Genomic DNA, 19,084 nt, shown 5'->3' on the forward strand with positions numbered 1-19,084 from the left:
GCCTATGCAAAACGTTATCTCTTTCGTCCGCGCTGCTGATGAGGAGAACATCAAGAGTATCAAGCTTAACGTCCGGATGTCCCACATGCACTCAAGCTATACATATGCGCATCCGATTGCAGGGCGCGCCGCGAAACGAAATGTTCTTTGTTTGTGTGCTCCGTTTTATTTTGGAGGCACTAGTACAAATGTGTCATCATTCTGTAGTGCGATGTTCTGAACACTGAATATGTTTACTGCATTGTTGCTTACTGACACGCAATCAAATCTTGACATCGAGTTGGATTGCTTTTGAGTTCTTGAGTTGAATTGATTTGGAGTTCTTTTGCAACATGTTTCTTTGTACATTTTTTTTCTGCAAACTAGTTTACGTATTGCTGGCCTAACACTGGTTTGATTTTATGATGATTAATTTGGGTTCCACATGTACATATCTTTTTTCTATGTTCATCTGTATGCATTGTACGCCTACTCCTGTCTAAAGCCTGAGACTCAGGCTGGCAGTATGTTTCTAAATAATAAAAAAAAAAATATTCGCATGGCAAGAACCAGCACAACTATCATAAGCACGTTGAGTGAGTTAAGTCTGTAATGTAAGTCATGACCCTTTTGATAAAATATCTCAAATCATTAGATGTATACAAACCATATTCAAAAAGTGAGAAGCGATGATGTTGCGAACGCAGCATTACACATATAAATTTTCTCAATTGAAGGCACTGTACTGGCTAACTTTAAAATTAAATTGTAAGTTAAAACCCTGGCTGTGTAATCTGGTAAAAATGAACCGCATGATCCAGACAAGAAGGGGGCTGTACAATAAATATTTCGTAATATATGTCAGCATATAAAAATTCGCACTGGGAGATTTTTTTTTTTAATATATGGCGGCCTTCAGTCCAGTGTTCACTTAAGCAGCTGTATATATAATTATGGAGTAGCGAAATCTCAAGCTTACGTGGTCTGTACTTGTGTTTTTCAAATGGCAGCTTAATCTCATTCTTGTATTATGTTTTGTGAAGTGAAATTTTTCGTCAGCCATGCCTATCCTTTTTATTAAAGCAGCTCTCGCACCTCACACCATTCATTGAAGGTCAATTGTAATTGAATTGGGAAGCTCTCGTGGATCATAAACATTTATCCAGAGTGTGCGACCGCGCAGCATCTTTCTTATGCAGGGATACTCGTCCTCAAGAAACTAAAGTGCTGATGGCACTTACAACAAGATGCCTGGTTTCTAAACAGTAGCTTATTTTTAAAAGAATAGTGCAGTGTTTGGATAAATTTTCTTTTCACGCTGTAGAAGTGCCTATCGTTGCAGCCCGTGAATGCACATGCTGAAATCCATCATCGTTAGGGCTGGCTTTCTCAAGAAACTTGACATCCTTAAGTTGGACAAATCCTAAATCTGAACTTTGTGCAAGTGATAAATTTCTTGCATGTTGTACAATATGCAACTCAATCTGTTATGTTCAATCCTTTTTTTTTTTGTTTTCTTGAAGGGCGGAACAGACCGAATGAATAGCAATATTGTTGGTCGTTGAACAGCAGTATATGCTGATAATTTGCAGCACGGCATGATGAATAGCTTTTATGCCCCCTCCCTCTTGTTTTTCATTGCATTAATACAAAACAATGCTTTCTCGCTGTTGTATTGCGTTACATGCTAGTGGCTTTGCTTATTGCATCTGGGCCTTCGCAGCATTTCATTTTTTATCAAAAATACATGTGCTCTTGGGCAACAGTCCTTTGCGGACTTTAGTATAACGCCTGCTGCTCTTGTACTTTAGGAGGCAAAAGTTTTTTTGACCACCGGCATAAGCCAACTAGACACTGTAGGCTTCTTGCTAGCTCAAATGGAAGGGTGTCTTTGAATTGCACAGCCGCTGTACACTTCATATATCCGCCTCGTACATACCCTTTTGATTTCTTTGTTCATTTGCTGAGAACTTGTGTTGTGTCTTGTTTATGAGACGATAATGCATGGAAATGCCTTTTCTGTATGTTGTTCAGAATGTTTTCTGCGTTGTATACTCCATTTGTGCTTTTGTTTTGCAACTCGCTGTGCCAAAAATAAATCTACTGCCAAATCAGTACTACTACTGGTGTTCTGTCTAGAAATTCGCTCTGCAGAAACCCATGCGTCGAAAGGTGGTGCTACAATTCATTTCTTCCATGTGTTTTGTGCCGCAGCACTGTTTTTGACAATTACAAGAAATGGCGAAAATGTTTTATTCCTCTCACCTGTCAGGCGAGGCGTCGCGGGATTGCTGTATCTCTCATAAACACACATTATGCCTTGAACTTAGGCCATTTAAATGCTACTGAACGACCTCGACACGACTGTAGGCTAGTGCACGCATCGAGGCTGGATATCTCATTCCACTTTTTTTATATATATATATCACCCTATAATATCGATATATTTTGCTGTTCTCTGTAGCGCAACATGCCTGCACGGTAAGGACACAAGAAATTGTGAGGGTTTCGTTTGTGTTCGTGTAATGCATAAGTAGCTCGGTACGGTCAGTCAAATGGTCTTTAAAAATTCTCATGAAACATCACCCACATGGCATTTTACATCCGACGGACGACCGTCGGTCCGCCCGCTTCGGACGTTCGGACCCCTGTCGGCCATCCGATTTTTCCCCGGAAGTCGCCCCTCGAAAGTTCGATGGAGCATCCGATGGAAGCCCGCAGAACATGCACAGGTCTTCCGGCGGATGTCCGAGCGCGGATATATGGACAATTTTCGGATATTTCACAGTAGCATGCACACTCAGCCAATCCGCGCGGTTTTTGCATGCATTTGTTTATAAAACGGTGGCATTCCAGAGTTTTTTTTTTATTATTAAAAGAACCTGTCGTAAGCGAAATTAGAATTATATTTTATGAGATGTATACATCAAAGAGAACGGGCTTTGTCAGATGTGCTCTTGCGGGTCTGAGCTGATCATTCCGGATAATGCCTCAGCCACGATTCGTGGCAGCCTCGGCGGTGCCGCTTGAGTCCGGCAGTAGACTTCTGAATACAGCTGGAAGAGAAGCAAAGCCCAAAATGCCACACTGAGAACTCCACATTTTGTTCCGTCGCACAAAACTTTTGCACAGCCCATGACAAGACAATCACGGGATGAGATTATTACTAAGTGTCTACAAAGCTGAGAATTCTGCAGTGCCACTGGAAACAAACAATGGGAAAGCATGCAGTTTTAACCAGATTTGTGTTCTGACTGTTGCAACTTGTAACGCTAAACGCGAGTCTTAACACGCTTTAGTAAAACGAACTTTTGGGCAAGTTGGTTCCTTTGCTTCCATATAACTGCAATCGCTCATCCGCGATTGTCCGTGCAATTATGTGGCAGCGTTACACGCTTCAATCGTTTAAACCTCTCGCTATTTGCGCTGAAATTTGGCAGAGATATAACAGGTAGGGACAAAAGTCTCTGGACCGCACTTCTTTCTATTTGGGACTAGAATCATGGTGTAAGCGAATTATCACCTTATTTCCCTAGCAAACATGAAGGAACTCTCACATCGGCAAGTGTGGTCCGAGACTACTGGCCGATAGGAAAGTTATGGGCTTTGGTTGCAGTTCGCATGGTCCACAGACTTTTGTCCTCGATAGTACATAACACATAACTGTTTATTGTTCTTAATACAATTTTTGATAATTTACTTGCCTGATATGACCAGAAATAATTCTAAATGCTTGTCTGCAGTATCGATGGACGGAAACCCAGATAACGAGGCTCCTTATCGGTCACCGCTCCAGCGATGCTGTGGACGACACGGATTTCGAAATAATTTTGGTCAAATCAGGCAACTACATAATCGAAACCGATCTTAAAAACGATAGATGCATCGTAAGCTAACCTTGTGCCAAATTTAAGCGCGAATAAGAGAGCGGTTTAACCGACAGAAGTATTTACGGTTCGTGTTGAGCGTTGCAACGCTCGTTATAAAGAAAAATGCCAAATAAACCATGCTCAAAACCAAAATTTGCGCTGTTAGTTGCTAGACAGAATGAAGAGCGTCTAAATAACTCTAATAGGTGCATTAAATGTTGTTTACTTACCACGACACGGCTGGATGATTCGGATTATGAATCACGCACGCTGACGTGCGAAGCTGCGATGAGAACACGCGCGCTCGTGCTGAGCGCCTACGGCTGATGTAGGTATAGCCAAGACTGGCCGAGCCGCCAGTAACTTAAATGTAACACGTTACTGCATTACGCTGAAATATAAACTTCAAATTAAATATTAATTGTTTTAGATCGAAACTATGCAGCAGTTTTATTGAAATGACCTTTCAACATCACTTTATTATTATTATTTTTTAATGTTTTTTTTTCTCCGCACTTTGAGTCAAGGCAAGACCGAAGAATCTGGCATTTGTAAATAGACATGGCGGATGAAACGTCGGTGATTCGGTGAAAGCATTAAAACACATAAATATAGTACTTATTCCGCCGTGCGCTCGAAGCGCTGGTTAAATGCATGCACGATTGAAGATCATGTATGGTGGAACTTTGTTCTGCAGGCAGTGGCATAACGAATGTTGTGAATGGGACCATAGCACAGTAGCGCGTCCAAGCAGATGCGCGAAAAAGCCGGCGCACTGCTGACCGCCGCAGAACCGCTCCGACAGCTTCCGAAAAGGGTAGGCTTTCTGCGAGAAGACGTACCCATTGATAACTTGAAATAAATCGCAATGATTGACAAGGTCTTTGTATTCACTGGTGCCTTGATGCTATGAATGCGCACGAATCGGAAATTCCCTTGCTAGCCCTTTTTAATACATCCCAATTATCTAGTGCCCACACACCAACTGTAACTCCTTGTAGCGGCCTGAATCGAGAGACTATATATTAAAAAAAATATATTTGAATGTTAATCAAAGAAACACGATCCCTCGTAAACCGGGCGGACATCCCGATTCGGATGCCCGTTTTCAGATGTGTTTCGTTCTGCCGGCTCACGTCCCAATTTGGGTTACCGTTTTCTGGTGTGTTTCATTCCTCCTGCATATGTCCCGATGCGGCTTCAAACGAACGAATTTTAATCGACTTCCATCGGACATATTATATGCCGTGTGGGCACCAATACTTGTCGCAAAACTAACGAGATATCCTGCCTTTTGGCAACCGATATCCAAACATCGAGGATAGACTTAGTCCAAATAGGCGGGGATAAAAACGCCAAGGTAGTTGCGGTTCCCATTAAATTCCTTGAAGCCTACCATTAGGAAAATCACGGGACGTTAGGAAAATCGCGAGTTACTGTGGGGTCATCTGGGAGAGGTTAGCCGTCGCATTTTACATACGATGGTCCACATGATTCACCAAGTGCTGCGTGGTATGTGTTGAGTGGAGCCGAGACGGCCGCGACAGAAACGAAGGACCTTTAATGACGCAGGAAACGACGCAGCTGAGCGAGAGGTGCAATGATGATGGTGACGGAGCTTGTTCTGGTGTCGGTGGCGACGAAATTCCAAAAATCTTTCCCCGTTGTACAGATGGCGCTAGGTATTTTTCATTGCTACTCATTTCACAACTTGAGCTCGCCAGAGCCGTGATATAGAATTACCCGTGGTGAAATCACTATACCTGCTGATGCTGTTGTTGCCGTTTCTTAGTCTCTTGCAGGTGCCACTCGGCGTGCATAAAGTGCTGCATCACGGAGTCGATTTCTGAAGGCTGAAAAATTCTGTGAATTACACTTGATCTTGCGCAGCTGCGATCTACATCCGCTTCTGTTCAGATGTCCCGTTTACCTGTGCAGTAGCCGAGACGTCGCGGGATCTCAGTGTCGGGCAGGGTTATGTCCTCTTCGAGGGAGGACCCATGTAGGACCTTGGGTTACCCTTCTTCCAGTGTCAGGCTGTCGAGTTATATATTCGATGAAGAGTGCATGAACGGCGCCGACCTGCAGAGCTCTGCGAAGTGCAACGAATACCCTCATTGGCATGTCGGAAGACTCAATGAAACCTGCGAAACCGGGTAGATATTTCAGTAGTTCGGGAATGGGAGCGCTTTGATGACTTTGATTTTTGAGCGGGCACCACTTATCTGCAGCAGCACCTCAACTGGGTCTCTGAGCTGGAGATTTTCTGGGTAAAGCGCGTTCTTCAAATTTAGATTAAGTTGGTTAGCATTCACAGTGTGGGTACGGTGAGGTTCGCTTAAGCTAAAGTGCGCTGGGGACCAGTTTTCTTGTCATTTCGTTGTGTTCGCATGGTCATGCTGACAAGCTGTCTACATTCTTTCACCAGCGGACTTTTGAATCTCTTCTGGCTATAATTTCTTCCGCCAAGCGTGTCTTCATTTATTGGGCTGCGAGATTCGAGCCGTCTAATGAATTGCAGCGGGCGGCTGGCATGGGTGCAATCGTAAAGGATTCAAGACCAAGCTCAGGGAGCTTGCTGTTGCCAAGCTGTTGCCCGAACATGTTGTTGTGCAGCACTATCCGATTGAGTTGCGGGTGAAGGTGCGCATTGCTTCTCGGACTGCTCCTGCTGTATTGACAGCGATAGAATATTCTAGATCTGAAATATGTGGAAGCTGCTCACCACTCGACTTTTGCGAGTATGGTCTCCATTCGTGACAGCGAATCTGCTTTACATTGAGTTTCCATCAAAGAGCATTGATTGCACCGACCTTATAAATCATAGAACCAGAACGTCGCCTATAACAGCTGGTAGCCACTTCAGACCAGTTAAGTAGGTAATTATGAATACTAGGGTTTGCTGATCAGTTCTAGAAACTTTACCCTTTCGCTCTACAATATTTCCTTGTTTGAGCTACATTTCTGCATGCATGTTTGGATGAGGTCTGTCAAGCCTGGGATGGAGACAATATGCAAACACTGAGTAAAACAAGGCAAGGCACCCACCAGTGCGTTGTCTTGTTTTAAGAGCGTCCCGTCTTATTTTAGTGGAGTGTGCGCCTCTTTTCCTAGGAAAGATGGATTTAAGAAGCCAACTTAACTCTTTCCGGATGATGCGTTTGACGCAAGGTGGCCTTATGCACATGTTACATAAAACCTAACGCATTGCTTTACACGAGCTGGTGAACCCAAATTTCCGATTGATAGAACACACAGACCTATTTAGGAAGCAGCTTGATGGCTACAGTTTCGGTTACCATGAAGTTCGCTTTGTTTTCGGCGGGCGACTAGAAAGGCCGGCCGTCTCAAATGTCTTCACAATGTGCTCTGCACCTTTAAAAAAGAGGAGTCGGACCTGACAATTTGACTCCTTACTACCACTTTGTGACTCCTTTTTACATAAAAGGAGTCATGCAAGGAGTAACTGGCTGCAACCTCCTTCGCTGCGGGCGTCTGACCCCACATGTGGCCCGAACGAATTCCCGGCCAAAGATAGCATGGATGACTTGAGACAGCAGCTAAAACATAATCGGAATGCAAAGCCCCTTTAGAAGGCGTTTTAAAAAGTCAAAGAAAAGAAGTGACTTCATATAGGTAATACTTTTAACAACACAACGTATTTATCTGATTCTTAGACTCACTTTCTTGAGAAAAGTTACTGATGGAACTTTAATTACGCCTGCTACGATTCATTATAAATCAAAATCACTTAATTACGGGCACTCGTTAGATTCGGGGAAGTTGAAAACAAGTAATGACGCTAATCACTATACGTTCCCGCATATCCGTTGCTTTAGCGTTAGCAGAATGAACGGAGGTTTTAAGTAATTGGAACCGGAGCCAGAACAGAACGCAAGAAATATATTTCAATCAATCAATTATTTTCCGTTATTTCGCGCAATCCACGTGGATGCTGATGTTATGTATAATGCCCTGCACGTCATTACAAAAACAAAAGGAATAAAAATTTGGTGACGACTAATACAACGTGCGCTAATAACTCAAAGCACACAACGCACAGCACAAAGCCCAAATGCAACAAAGCATTTGGACTTTGTTGAATATGACCGCTACGGTCGTGGTCGAACCCGCGGCTTTAGAATTACTAGCCGAATGACAAATCCAGTGTCAGAGGAACAGACTATGAGGAATGTAGTGTGTTTAAAAATGTATTTCGGCGTACGTTGCATTCGCATGCACTTAGGTGTTCTTCTAACACCATAAAAATACTTCAACACGCGCTTCAGGAACCATAGGTTTATTCTTTTATATCTAGCACATATTTTAAGGCGGCTATTCGTTCCTTATTGCCTGTAATTACCCATTTATAGTACATTTAAAGCATCACGGATGGTGTCCTGCTAGATATGAAGCAGCAGAACCAGCGCACACAGCTACACAATAAATAAGGAAGCATCATAGCGTAAACAATTTGAACGAGCTTTCGAGAATTGAAATCAGGCATTTTAACTTTTGGACAGTGAATGCAAGTTTAAGAATAAACTTTCCATGACAGAGTAATAACATATAATCAAGCACAGTAATTTCAGAAGGCTTAACCTCGTTGCGAAACCACCTTCTCACAGTGCACGCACAGACGGAGCCTGCCGACCCGCGTGTGCTCACGGCATGTCCGGACTCGAGCGCTGGGGAGCGCGCTCACGGATAGTGTGTTAAAAAAGTAATAAATATAAGAGCACAGAACTATCACACGTGGTTGCCAAGAAGCAGACGATGGGGGAGGAAGATTGGGGGGGGGGGGGGGCTGCTCGCATGGCCATCTTGTGAACACTCTCTCGGTGGTCGGCCATCTTGGGAACTTTCAACCGCACGCTCCTTGTGTGCTCGATCCTTGGAATAATTTTGAAGAGCTGCATGGCGTGAAGGGAACTTACACGCAAGCAGTTTGCTTAGTGTCTTACGATAAGTCAAGAAAATTAATCAAAATTTAAGGCACGCAGAAAAGGTGGCAAAAGCCTTGTAATATGCGAATCCGCTGACTCCTTTGGAAAACCGCCTGCTGATTCAGGTGAATGTTCGCTTTGTGTTTACCGATACATGTTGGTTTGTTACAGCGTGAGCACATGCGGGAGGCACAGAGAGCCTTGAGCATATTTGCATGCGTGGAAAAAGCGCTGGACAGGTGCTCTTGGGAAGAAAAATTTCCTGCAATGGTGCGTGTTCGCTTGTTAAATCGTGAGCACATGCGGGAGGCACATACAGCCACGAGCATGCTTGGAAATGACGCTGGAAAGATGCTCTGCGGAAGAAAGAAAGTTTTGAACCGTAGAAGAACGGCTAATTGGGCGAGTTGGTGAACCATGATGGACGGTAATGTATAGTGCGCAAAAAGACGAGACAAAAAGGAGAAGTTTTGAACCTGCTGCTGTGTTTGTATTACAGACGGCAAGATAGCTGCTTGTGCTTGACCTGGACTTCAAATCGAGGCGTACTTTAGGCAAGTAGGAAATTCAGTAAGTATTGAGCTCATAACACAGTTGCAGTTGGTTAATTTTGGTTTTCGCTTGTCCCGAACGGTGCCGGAGCCGTCCCTGACTACAACGCTGCTGATAACTGTAGTGGAGTCGTGCTTGACTGAATAATGCTGAGCAGTGTAGTCATGCGTGTTCCTTATGCATGCTTTTGAGCGTTGAACCTTCACCGCACTGCATATAGTCAAGTTAAGATAATATGAGGATATCTTTTTCTGTAACTATAAAAGCTTTTTCTGTTGCTACAGTTTATTTTGCCACACAGACGCACGGTCAAAAACTCCCCAAAATTATGTTGTAAAAACAGAATTTTCAGTAGTTTTTTCGAGTTGATGGGATGTGTGCAACGAATGTAAAAGGGAATATTGAGAGAAAGCTTTGCTTCACATTAGTGCATAACTTCAAAGAAAAGGTAATGCTTCTTGATCTGGTGTCATTGCTTATGTGATGAGTTGCTTGAGCATAGCCACAAGAGAATTGTTCTTTTGGGTTTGGGGGAAGCGTAGAGAATCGGAGCTGTTTGCTTGAACCTTGTTTTTGATGCTCCCAGTTAGCGAAATGCTCTTATTCTGCGGTCATGTTTCAGTCCGACAGCAGGGTGCTGCACGTGCTACCGCAGGCAATGAATTAGTCTCGATGAATCTACAGAAACTTTGGTTCAATACACATTGCCACAAACATCTTTATATATGGCTGTGAAGGTGAGAGGTGCAAAAGGGTGGTGACATGCCTCAAAAACTCAGAAAGAAGCTACTTGCCTGATTAGTCTCCGACATGATATAATAACTCAAGTAAGTGGTGAATCTGCGTTCGCCTGGTAATATATTGTTACATTAGGTGTCTGTTGTTTGAAAGCCTTGTATTCTGTATCCGCCCTCTGCTCCAAGCTGAACTACCCCGTAACGATATTAAGCTTCCAGGGAATCGCAGAAATCTGAGTTGTTTGCTTGAACCTTGCTTTTGGTGTTCCCAGTTAGTGCTATATCTTATTTTGATTTCATGTTTCACATGTTTCAGGTCTGTGAACAGTCTGGCCCAATGTGCTGCCTTAGGCAAAGAATTATACAAGATGTATGTACATAAAGTTTGGTTAAATTCATGTTGCGACAAACATATTTATGCATGACCCAGAAAGATGTCTCTTGTCTGGATTTCTTCTCAAGTACATAGTGAACCCGTGCTAACCTGATTACATATTGAGCTTCTCTCGAAATCCCCCCCCCCCCCCATCCCACCTTTTACCAAACTAGATGAATGGGTCTCTTTTTGCATTACATGTTCAGCTCAAGTTCATTTCCTCCTCTTCAAGTGCATCAGCTGAAATGTGCTTTTCAACAGAAAGAAATGGGAATAATTGTTTGAACCGGACAATTGGGCAATGTTTTGTTACACAGAGAATGTTAGCCTATCCTGCGATGAGATTGAAATGACTACTGCGCAGTTTGGATTTTCTTTTTTTTACTTTGCGCACTTGGCTTATTGAACCAAATATCAGATTCAGTGACATTATTAATGCGAAAACAAAATAATCAGTGATTAAAAATAAAGCCATTGGCAATATGAAACATTGCAGCAAGCAGTGAGGACTAATGAAAGCAAAATCCAGGCCTTAGGCATGCAGTTGTAGGCAGATTTAATATGACCTATGTCACCCAGATCATGTAACTGTCTTCTCAAATTTTACCACCACTTATGTCATATCTGGAGTTATATGTTTTACATTGATGATTTATATTCTAGCATTATGTAAGTTACAACCTGTACTTAGTTGCCAACAACTGTTATTTTTGGCAGTAAAATATCTTGTATTTAAAATGGGAGTGCTAGTGTAGTAGTTGCGCGCCTACTTGTATTGTGCGCCACGCCCCTCAGTGATAACGGCTATATATGCCGCAGCGCCGCGTGCTGCTGCGCACTTCGCCCTGGCTTATCACGGACAGCGCCCAGCTCTGCTGGCGCTCGCCAGTAACTTGTTTCCGGGAATAAAGAAATTCCCACCGCGTGCTTCACGGCTGCTGTCTTCGTTTCCTGTCTGCACGGAGAAAACACCACATAATGGCGACGAGAATCAACGCATCGACTGCGGGACCCAGGAGCTAAGCGCTGGTGCCGATACTGCAAGATAGCCTCCCAGCTCGGACCAATGGAACCTTTTGACGACTCGACGACAGACTGGACGTCATACGACGAACGCCTCGCATCGTACTTGAAGGCGAACAAGGTTCCGGACGACCTTCAAGTCGACGTATTCTTGAGTCTCATTGGTCCCAAAACTTACCAACTCTTAAAGTCTTTGACTGCTCCTGATAAGCCTACTTCGAAGTCACTAACCGAGTTGAGGGAAATTTTGAGCAAGCATCTGTCACCGATGCCATTCGTTATTGCTGAGAGAGCGAAGTTTTGTCGCGCCGTGCAGCCTGAAACGCAGACGATAGCCCAGTTTGCGGAAGATATACGCAGGCTGGCTCAAACTTGCGAATTCGGCTCTTTTCTGGACGATGCGCTTCGCGACAAATTTGTCTGTGGCTTGCGGCGAATTGACATTCAGAGGCAGCTGTTTATTGAGGACAAGCACCTAACATTTCAGAAGGCAATTGACCGTGCTTTGGCCGCCGAGGCTGCAATGAGCAATGCAGCGACAGCACATGACTTATCGGATAGCGCTGAAAACGTTCACCGAATGCAGGCTGGGAAACAGAAGCCTAAGTACGCTAGCAAAAGTGGCAAATCCCAGCCGTGCTATCGTTGTGGTTCTTTCAAGCATGATGCACAAGCATGCCCGCACGCACGAGCTACTTGCTTCGAATGTAACCGACAAGGGCACCTACGAAGAATGTGCAAAGCTAGAACAGAACAGAAAAAACAGAAGCAGTGCATGCGCACGCTTGAGTGCAAGGCTCAGCTCGACCTAACTAAGCTAAATAGTGTCGACGTGTCCAGAACGTCACCCATAATGGTTGGAGTGAATGTAGAAGGAACTACCATACGAATGGAGCTTTACACAGGAGCAGCAGTGTCGGTTATGTCGCACCATCAGGCTAAAGATGCTTTCCCGGTTTCCGTTTGCAACGTACAACAATGAAATTGAAAACATACACAGGGGAAACTGTAAAACCTGTTGGCTTAATGGATGTGCTCGTCCGCCACAACAACCAAAAGGCACGTCTGCCGCTGTACATCCTTCCGCAAAACGGGACACGGCTCTTAGGTCGCAACTGGCTACAGCATATCAGACTAGACTGGAGTGGAATTCAAGGTCTTTGTAAGGCGTCCGCTACACCAGGCAGTCCGCCGGCAGCATTGGAAGCGCTGCTACGGAGAAACGCAGACTTGTTCAGTGACTAGCTAGGAACCATACAGGGAGAAAAGGCAAGTCTCCAGTTCAAAGATGACCAAATACCACGTTTTCTGAAAGCACGAAGTGTACCTTTCGCTCTTGTGGAACGGGTAGAGGCAGAGCTACAAAATCTCGAGAGTTTGGGAATCATTTCTCGCGTCGCCAGTAGCAGGTACGCTACACCAATTGTTCCTGTGATAAAGCGTGATGGATCAATTAGAATTTGTGGCGATTACAAGCTCACTTTGAATCCGATTCTAGACGTCGAGACATACCCGCTTCCCAAGTTGGGTGAGCTTTTGGCAGCATTAGCCGGAGGTCAGAAATTCTCGAAAATTGATCTTAATCGGGCTTATCAACAAGTCGAGATGGACGAGGAGTCAAAAGCCTACCTAACCTTGAACACGCACAAGGGCCTGTTTGTTGTCAACCGGTTGCCTTTTGGCATCGCCTCAGTACCGGCGATCTTTCAGAAAATCATGGACAATATATTGAAAGGACTTGAAGGCGTTACTTGCTACGTCGACGACATAATGGTCACCGGAAAGACTGAAGAGGAGCATCTAAGAAATTTAGAGGCAGTATTGAAAAAATTGTCTGGGAGAGGCATCAAAATAAAGAAGGAAAAATGCGAATTTTTCAAAGACAAGCTGCAGTACTTGGGACATGTCATTAGCGCGCACGGAATTGAGCCGGCTACTGACAAGCTAGAAGCTATAGCACAGGCTCCGCGTCCTACAGACAAGCAGCAATTGCGTTCCCTGCTGGGCTTGATCAACTACTACGGGAAGTTTGTTCCTAACCTTTCAAGAGTTGTTCAGCCCCTCAACAGGTTGCTACGTCTCAATGTTTCCTGGTCCTGGAATGACGAGTGCGAAGAAGCCTTCTCGAATATCAAGGAGCTGCTGTCCCAGCCACCAGTTCTCACTTACTACGACCCCGGTGCGCCCCTGCAGCTGTCGTGTGATGCATCGGCATACGGTATAGGAGCTGTCATCTCTCATGTGCAGCCAAACGGTCAGTGTCATCCTGTGGCGTACGCATCTCGCACCTTATCTGCAGCAGAAGTCAATTATAGTCAACTAGAAAAAGAGGCACTAGCTTTAGTTTTTGGCGTGAAACACTTCCACTACTACCTCTTTGGTCGTTCTTTTGTTTTTGTTACGGACCATAAGCCCTTGCAGACAATTTTTGGCCCCAAGACGGGCATACCAACTATCGCCGCAGCACGACTGCAACGACTGCAGCTTACAACTTCACTCTGAAGTATAAGCCGTCGTGTCAAAACGCCAACGCAGGCTGCTTATCTCGACTGCCTCTGCAAAGTGAAAGCGAAGAATGCTCGGATGATCAATTTTATCTCCTACGCTTGCAGTCCTTGCCAATCAACTATCGTGATGTTGCCCGCTAAACGTCCAGAGATCCGATCCTTAGACGCGTCATGCAGCACGTAATGAACGGGTGGCCTGAGCGCGTTGACAGTGAAGAAAGTTTTTTCACAGACGCTGTGAACTTTCGCACAGCTTGGATGTCTCGTTCTTGGTATGTGTGTCGTTATTCCTGCTAAACACCAGCCTCAGATGCTCGATGAATTGCATCAGGGACACCCTGGAATCGTGAAAATGAAAGAGCTAGCACGCAGTTACGTCTGGTGGCCAGGAATTTATCGCGACATTGAGACTGAAGTCCGTTCGTGCAATGCTTGTTCAACGCAAAGCGCAATGCCTTGTCATGCCCCTTTGCACCCATGGGCATGGCCAACCAAACCATGGCAGCGCCTGCACATTGATTTTGCAGGACCTTTCAAGGGAACCATGTTCTTGGTGGTTGTTGACGCTCACTCCAAGTGGCCGGAGGTGTGCCAGATGCGCGACACATCTGCGGAAAGCACAGTCAATCGACTCCACGAACTCTTCTGCAGGTTTGGTTACCCTGAAGTCTTGGTATCTGATAATGGGCCGCAATTTACCTCAGCGGTGTTTTCCGAGTATCTTAAGAGCATTGGCACGCGGCATGTACGAACTTCAGCCTACCATCCTAGTAGTAATGGACAAGCTGAACGATTTTTTAAAACTTTTAAAGCGGCACTACGGAAAAGTACTGCTGCAAGTTTAACCATAACATTGGGAGAGTTTTTGTTGTCCGGTGTGGGGTGTTTCTGTAAGACGACGGGCGAGGCGCCGGCTACCCTTCTGCTCAACAGGCGACTGCGCACCCGGCTGGACGCAGTCAAGCCCTCGCTGCAGCAGACTGTTTCGACAAGGCAGTCCGTGCAGACACTGCGTTTCAAGCAGCGCACACGTGAATTTTCTGTTGGTGACAGTGTCCTAGTGCGCAATTTTAGGCGGGGTGAAAAGTGGTTGCCTGCTGTCGTGTTAGAGCGAACGGGACCTGTTTCGTACCGACTTCAACGGAAACCGGTCAAGGAGTGTTCATCTGGAAGCGCCACCAGAACCACATCATTCAAGCCGTGGGCTTGGACTCTCGCTACACTCCTGAAGAGCAGGGTAACTCTGAGCAGTCACGTCCAGCGACGACGCCGGTTCAGCCAACTTCGTCCCGTCCTCCATCCACGACACAACGGCGGTATCCGGAAAGGCAGCGCCGCCCTCCAGACCGCTATGCCTTGAACTAGTCTGTGTTGATTTTTTCTTTATTGACTGTATGCACCCTATTCAAAATAAGACTGGGGGAGTGTAGTAGTTGCGCGCCTACTTGTCTTGTGCGCCACGCCCCTCAGTGATAACGGCTATATATGCCGCAGCGCCGCGTGCTGCTGCGCACTTCGCCCTGGCTTATCACGGACAGCGCCCAGCTCTGCTTGCGCTCGCCAGTAACTTGTTTCCGGGAATAAAGAAATTCCCACCGCGTGCTTCACGGCTGCTGTCTTCGTTTCCTGCCTGCACGGAAAAACACCACAGCTAGTCTGGTGGTTTTGAGTAGGCTTCCTGGTATTTCTTTGTAAGGAACTGGATTAGGAGCCTTAGAAGAAGAATGCCCCTGGCTGCACAGAAGCTGATGCACAAAAGGAAAAGGGTAAATAGGGACGCTAACATGAAAATGACAAACGAATGAAAACTCAATCTACCGAGGTATCTTTTAGATGATTCAATGGCTTCTGTTTTTTCATTATTCCATAGCCTAAATTTCCTGTCTGATTTTCAACCTGCCTTAGTCAATAACATGTTCAGTGGATGTGACTTGTTGCACGAAGCATCGGCTTCCATGCAAACATTGGCATCCTGCAGCTCTTCTTGCATTATTGAAGACTGCTCTGGGATCCATGAAAATTTTTTTCATTCTGAACAGCTGTAGTGTTCACTTCAATATGCAGATTTTCATTGAAGTACTTCGTAATTGTTACGTGTTTCTAACATTGGACAGAACATAGAACATATGTAATGTGTTGTGTAATGGTGTCTTTACTTCCAGGCGGAGGTAGCAAGCACATTTGAAATGTATTCCATTTTTGTTACTGGAACTTTCAACTTCACAAAAATTAACTGAAGAAAGCAGCCCCTCATATAGAAATCGCTAAAGACCCCACAGATAAAAACTTCGACATCATGGGCAGTATTGCTTGAGCAGAGGAACGACAACGACCCTCCAGGAAGATACTGTCGTGACGCTGGGACTAAGTCGACCCGGCATTCACTTGGTAGCGTGCAGAGACTCCGGGTTGATGAAGGATTGAATCTTTGAAGTTGATAAAATATATACAAGCACGTTTAATGGCACTTTGAGAAAGCTTATTTACATGAAAAAAGGGTATATGAGCAAAATGGCAAGCGTTAAGAGTTCATAGCGAGAAGCGTCTGGATGAGCCGTTTACCCAGGGCTCAGAGTGTCGTTTCGTGCTCTGCAACGTCCTTAAATCCCCCATGTCCAGCCCCTCTCTGAAGATGCTGACCAATCAGTTCCAGGGCACACCCCTCAGATATCGGCAACCAATCGAACACATCACTGCACTGATGGTCTGATGCACAGACTGGTCCAGTATTGTTTCCTCGGGCTTGGTCACTTGTTGTCAGGTAGAGCTTGGGAACGGCGAGGAGGTAAATTTCGATTCTTCTGCAAAGATCCGCTATGTTGGTTCCGGCAAATGGATTTCCTTCTTAGAAACCCAAGTGTACGTGCGCGCCACGAATACTGCTCCCAGCATTGCCCCTTTCCGGCAATTGCAACTCTTTCCTGCATTCACGGGAAATCCTCTAATGGTCGTAATCCTCATGCTCCTTTCTTCTCCTGTACGTCAGCAGACGTGTCACTCCGATCGTCTCCTTTGGACAATAGGCATTCCTCACTTGACAATAGCGCCTCTCGACGGAAAGGGTGAACAGTTGAACAAAAGCACTTCCGGCTATTTCTCACAGGGCGACGTTCCTTTGTATTTTTTTTGACGTTCCCTTGACAGGGCCAACTTGGCATTTGTACTGCCACGACAAAGCAAAGCACGCTCACACAAAAAGATTCATGTGAACACGCTCAGTTAGAGCCCTTGCACAAACAGCACCACCCAGGTAGGACAAAGTGGGCTATGTAGGGTGGGCCCCGGTGGGCCCGATGTAGGTAATGCAGGACAGCTCCGGTGGGCTCAATGTGGGTGCTACAAGAGGGGCCGACGTAGGCCCGAAGGGGGCTGTCGACAAAGCACCAATGGGCCCTACTAGGGGCCGATGCAGGCAGCCCTTGCGGGGCTGCCCACATTTTTGCGGCATTGTTAAAAGGACCCATCCCGCCAACTCCCCGCGATGGTCCTACTTTGGACCGATTTGGGCAGCCGCTTTGGAGGAAATTTTTTTTTTATTTCAGTTAGCCCCTCAGATAATGACATAGGACCAATGCGGGTTCTATAGCGCTAGCCGCACTTGGGCTAGCCCACATTATTCTCATAGGGGTCCGACGCAGGAAATTGATGGAAAGCCCTAGTCCAAGCTTTTCCAATCAATATTTATGCACATAAATTATTATTTTATACATGTCAGCACTTTCTAAACAGCCACAATATTAAATTTTACAATAATTCATAGCATTCATCTAACCGAAATGACTTCATGTACATCTTGTTCAGGCTATGGAGATGTGTGTTCTGAACAGTAATATTGTGCTGAGAGTTGCAGTCTGTCCAAAGCAACCACATAAGAGGCAACAGTTAGCAATCAGTTTGTTTTAGTATTTGTAGCGCAATTTGCATGAGCGCGAGAACTAAAGCCATGTAAATTTCTAATCGACTAAACATGGCAACAACTGTTATACAAATAGTCTATAATAGTAATTTAGGGCAACATCTAATGCAAACAAAGACTGGAAACAATGATTACGCAATTACACGCACGCCTTCTAGCCCCATTACGGCCGATGTGGAACCTACAGCGGTTTTGTGTGGGCAGCCCCAATTGGGCTGGGTGTTGGTTTTGAACCTAAAGCCCACTTTCTGTTGCACGTGCCTTCAAATTCCCCACAAGGGACCAATTTCGGTATCATGCGGGCCCTCCCGCCTTCCAGCCCCATTACGGCCCATGTGGGATATGAAGCAGTTTTATGTGGGCAACCCCGATTGGGCTGAACGTTGTTTTTGAACCTAGAGCCCACCTGCTGTTGCACGGGCCTTCAAAGTCCGCACAAAGGACCGATTTTGGTACCATGCGGGCACGCCGCCTATGTACCCACATAGGCACGCAGCCTATGTGGGACCTAAAGCGGTTTAGCTAAGGCTGCCTCATTTGGGCTTCACGAGGGCTTGCCCAAATTGAGCCCTTATTCATATTTCACCTGCCCTCAAGTAACCTACAAGGGACCGATTGGGGCAGCATGTGGGTATGTCCGTTTTCTTGCCCCACTACGGCCGATGTTGGTCCCACAAAGATTTAATGGGGGCGGCCTCATTTCGGATCTATGAGGGCTTTCCCATAAAAAGCCCACATTTAGGTTGGATTGCCCTCAAATATCCGGCAAGGAACGCTTGTGGTCTGGATGCAGGAATGTGCTCTGCATTAGCCCAAGAAACGCTGCTATGGGACCCATGCAGGAGGAGCAGGGGCAAGCCCAAATGGGGCTTGCCCACTTTTGCCCCATCGGGGACCGATGCAGGTTTTATGATGGTTGCCCAAGCCCCACATGCCTAAATCGGATATACTGGGGCCCCACATTCTGTGCTACCTGGGCATGCCCACAGGCGTACAATAGTGCGCGCAAGCGCGGCCCATGCACGGTCACATCAGCCTCCTCCCCCGCCAAAAGAGTCACGGAGGGCAACAGTCGCAGCTACTGCATGAAGAGACCACTTAATGGCCTGCGCATGAACGCTTGAAGCTCGTAGTCGCTTGTCGCGTTGTCTTGATTGTCGTAGGCCAAATTGCTTGAGC

This window comes from Amblyomma maculatum, chromosome 1, assembly GCF_055883805.1.
Source record: "Amblyomma maculatum isolate TAMU_Amacu chromosome 1, ASM5588380v1, whole genome shotgun sequence".
Taxonomy (NCBI): domain Eukaryota; kingdom Metazoa; phylum Arthropoda; class Arachnida; order Ixodida; family Ixodidae; genus Amblyomma; species Amblyomma maculatum.